The sequence below is a fragment of the Mustela lutreola genome, chromosome X (assembly GCF_030435805.1).
Source record: "Mustela lutreola isolate mMusLut2 chromosome X, mMusLut2.pri, whole genome shotgun sequence".
NCBI lineage: Eukaryota > Metazoa > Chordata > Mammalia > Carnivora > Mustelidae > Mustela > Mustela lutreola.
In genome coordinates, this window is record NC_081308.1 from 89,343,948 (window position 1) to 89,348,693 (window position 4,746).

The following is a 4,746-nucleotide window of genomic DNA, read 5'->3' on the forward strand; positions in this document are numbered from 1 at the left end:
TCACTTATTTTATAAATCTCTGTTTCCTCAACTCATAGGGGAAGGGAGGGAAAAATAAAAAAAGATGAAATCAGAGAAGGAGACAAATCTTAAGAGACTCTTAGTCATAGGAAACACACTGAGAGTTACATTGGGATAACCAGGTGATGGACATTAAGAGGGACATGTGATGTAATAGGCACTGGGTATTATATAAGATTGATGAATCACTGAACTCTACTTCTGAAACTAATAATATACTATATGTTAATTGAGTTTAAATTAAAAGTATTTTAAGACTGAATGAATAAATAAATAAATAAAATGTATTTCCTTCTTTTGTGGGCTTTCAGGCCTAGTCTGAAGGTCAGATGTTAACAGACTCATGTGGGACCTGAACTTCATGGCCTAAGAAAGCCTTTCCACAGGTATGGCTAATCAGGAAAAAAAAATGTAGTGCATTATTTTGCTCTGTTATTTTGCTTTGAACTAGAACTTTTAAAATATTTAAAGCTAAGTATTTTAAAGAATTCTTTTAATTATATTATAAAATTTAAACATTAAAGAATATTATATAAAATGTTAAAAATAGTAAATAAAACATTAAATGATTTTAAAAGATTATTAATTTAAAAATATAAAAGCCAGATATTGTTCTTTTCTTTTTTTTTTTTGGTTTTTAATTCCTTTTTAAAAAATCTATTTAAATTTTTTATAAACATATAATATATTTTTATCCCCAGGGGTACAGGTCTGTGAATCACCAGATTTACACACTTCACAGCACTCACCATAACACATAAACCTCCCCAATGTCCATAATCCCACCCCCCTCTCCCAACCCCCCTCAGTTTGTTTTGTGAGATTAAGAGTCATTTATGGTTTGTCTCCCTCCCAATCCCATCTTGTTTCATTCATTCTTCTCCTACCCCCTTAACCCCCCATGTTGCATCACCACTTCCTCATATCAGGGAGATCATATGATAGTTGTCTTTCTCTGCTTGACTTATTTCGCTAAGTATGATATGCATATCAGATAAAGGACTAGTGTCCAAAATCTATAAAGAACTTAGCAAACTCAACACCCAAAGAACAAATAATCCAATCAAGAAATGGGCAGAGGACATGAACAGACATTTCTGCAAAGAAGACATCCAGATGGTCAATGTGGTTTTAATTTGAATCTCCCTGAGGGCTAGTGATGATGAACATTTTTTCATGTGTCTGATAGCCATTTGTATGTCTTCATTGGAGAAGTGTCTGTTCATATCTTCTGCCCATTTTTTTATGTTTGCCTGTTTCATGTGTGTTGAGTTTGAGGAGTTCATTATAGATCCTGGATATCAACCTTTTGTCTCTAATGTCATTTGCAAATATCTTCTCCCATTCCGTGGGTTGCCTCTTTGTTTTTTTGACTGTTTCCTTTGCTGTGCAGAAGCTTTTGATTGTGATGAACTCCCAAAAGTTTATTTTTGCTTTTGTTTCCTTTGCCTTTGGAGACATATCTTGAAAGAAGTTGCTGTGGCTGATATCGAAGAGATTACTGCCTATGTTCTCCTCTAGGATTCTGATGGATTCCTGTCTCACGTTGAGGTCTTTTATCCATTTTGAGTTTATCTTTGTGTATGGTATAAGAGAATGGTCAAGTTTCATTCTTCTACTTATAGCTGTCCAGTTTTCCCAGCACCATTTATTGAAGAGACTGTCTTTTTTTCACTGTATATTTTTTCCTGTTTTGTCGAAGATTAATTGACCATAGAGTTGAGGATTCATATCTGGGCTCTCTACTCTGTTCCACTGGTCTATGTGTTAGGATTTTGTTCAAAGTAAATAATCCCACTGGATTCTATGTTTAGAAATTTCACATCCTTCATGATCCTCATAGGCAAGTAGATTAATATTAGACAGTAAGAAGGAACCCCTCACACACATTTTAACCAAAGAGTAAGATGAATATAGATATATATGGGCCTAAGTTTTCATGAAAGAAGTTGAAAGAGATTCCTTAAAAAAAAAAGAGCTTTTATTTATTTATTTGACATGAGAGAGAGAGAGAGAGAGATCACAAGTAAGCAAAGGGGCAGGCAGAGTGAGAGCTGAGCAGAGAGCCTAGTGCAGGGCTTGATCCCAGGACTCTGAGATCATGACCTGAACAGAAGGCAAAGGCTTAACCCACCGAGCCACCCAGGCACCCCAAGAGATAGCATTCATCTAACTTTTGTTCTTTACTATCTTTAACTTTTTTTCTATCATCTGTCCTTCTTGTCCATTGAACTTTTCTGGGAAAATTCAGCCCTGGATCAACTTAACTGTCCATTGCTTCCACTCTTATACCTGAGCACAGCTGGAAAAAAATTCACACAGCTGTGTAGATTGGTTTCACTTATAAATTCACGACCTCTCACCTCATTTGAACCCTCAATGTTACCTAGATATTCTTTGTTCACTAATGACATCTTTCCTTCAAGCTCCAAACTGGCTATTTCAAACTTTCTTTCCCAACTTTTCTTTCCTCACTCACTCAGCAGATGACAATATTCTGTTTCATATAAAAACAGAAATCAAATGAAAGCTCCCTCAAGCAAAAATGAGACAATTATTAACACCAGGGAAAACAAAAACTTGTATAAAAAAGGAAATTAAATTATACTATTTAGTTAGGAAATAAATATTCCTAATAGTATAAAACTGTGGTGTAGCTGAATTTGAAGAATTGAGGGAGAGTAAGTGGTCATTCTCTTCCATAATAGGAACTCAATAGATAATATAGATAATATATAATATTGGCTAATTAGGAAGTAAAACTGTGGGCATATTATTTTTAACCATGGAGCACTTGTGTGGATCAGTCAGTTAGGCATCCAACTCTTGATTTTGTCTCAGGTCTTGAATTTAGGGTCATGAAATCAAGCCCTGTATGGGGCTCTGAGCTCAGCAGGGAGTCCAGTTGAGATTTTTTTCCCCTCTGCCCCTCCCCCTATGCTCTCTCTCTCTCTCCCTTTCTCTCTCAAAAAAATAATAATGAATAGGTAAATCTTTAAAAAAAATATATGGAGATAAATAAGGGAGGAAACAGCTTAAAAAGTTCAAAGTTTTCATGAGGAGGAAGTACTCAGGAGGAGGGAGCAGAGGACTGCTATTCTATGTTAATAAGTCTTGTAGTATTATATAACTATTACTTTGAAAAAATAATTTTCAGAATGTTAAGGTAAACTCTTGTGTGGCACCTTGGAGGTAGTAGGCTGTTTTAGGATGAAGTTGAACATCTCTTTACCAGCTTCTGGCTGCCAGAAACTCATTGAAGTGGACAATGAGAGCAAACTTCATACCTTTTATGAGAAGCATATAGCCACAGAAGTTGCTGATGATGCTCTGGGTGAAAAATGGAAGGGTTACATGGTCTGAATTGGTGGTAGCAATGACAAATAAGGCTTTCTCATGAGACAGGGTGTCTTGTCCCATGGCCATGTTCACCTGCTGCAAAGGGCCATTCCTGCTACAGATCAAGGAGGACTAGAGTAAGAAAGTAAAAATCTGTTTGTGGTTGCATTGTGGGTGGCAATCTCAGTGTTCTCAACTTGGTCATTGTAAAAAAGGGGGCAAAGGATATTCCTGGAAACACTGATACTTCTGTGCCTCATCACCTGGAGCACAAAAGGCCTAGCAGAATCTACAAACTTTTCAGTCTCTCTAAAGATGATGTCCACCAGTATGTTGTGTGAAGCCCTCTAAACAAAGGTAAGACACCTGTAACCAAAGTTCCCAATTCTGCATCTTATTACTCCATATGTCCTCTAAAACAAATGTCTGTGCATTACTCTGAAGAAACAGAATACTAAGAAAAATAAGGAAGAGACTGCAGAATATACTGAACTTCAGGCTAAGAGAATGAAAAAGGCCAAAGAAAAATGCGAGGAACCTATTGCCAAGAGACGGAGGCTGTGTTCTTTGAGAGCTTCTACCTCTAAGGCCAAGTCCAGTCAAAAATGACATTTTCCTAAGAGTAACAAATAAATAATATCAGATATAAATATATAACTAAGTTGCAGAGAAATGAGAAGGGTTATGATTCATGGTAATGGGTTTGAGTGAGTGTATCTTTTTTTTTTTTTTTTTTTTGATTTTTTATTTTTTATAAACCTGGTGATTCACAGACCTGGGGAGTGAGTGTATCTTTTTGATAGGTATATCAACTTTCACTTAGAAAAATTTCCACCTTTTACTCATGGCTGAAGTTCACCTACTTTATGATTTCCCTCTGATAGAAAACTTGGCAGAAACTATTTTCTAAAAAGAACTGACTCCTTTAAATAGATCACAGTGGGTATACAGAGTGGCTTCAGAACCTTGGATAGGAAATGTCACTACACAGCCTCTTTGGCCACCAAAAGCCCATGGTAGGAGACAATTTTCCAGTTAGGCTCTTTTTCAACTTTTGGGTCAGGAATGACAGAGACCTTCTTCCTGGGTCTTATATTTTCTTCTTGGGATTTATATTTGTTACTTTATACTGTTAGCAAACATTTCCAAAATTCTGGTTCACATAGGACCAAACTTAAAAGAAGATGGCTATTGAGCATTTAAGGTGTGTCAGACACTGATACTTATAGAGCAAGTCTGTGAGAGAAGTATATGTTCACAGGGGAAATATGGGGATATACTAAAGAGGGTACCCAAGGTAATGAAAAATGCTGTATTGGGATTCATAACCTCAACTCCCTGTTACTCTATCTCTACCATACCCTGTGACCTTGAGCATGTAATTTC

The 4,746-nt window shown here is 36.3% G+C and overlaps 1 pseudogene; it reads left to right on the forward strand.

The window, feature by feature from the left end:
• The first annotated feature begins 3,231 nt into the window (after positions 1-3,231).
• LOC131821328 (small ribosomal subunit protein eS6-like) lies at positions 3,232-3,969 on the forward strand (annotated as a pseudogene).
• Positions 3,970-4,746: the final 777 nt, after the last annotated feature.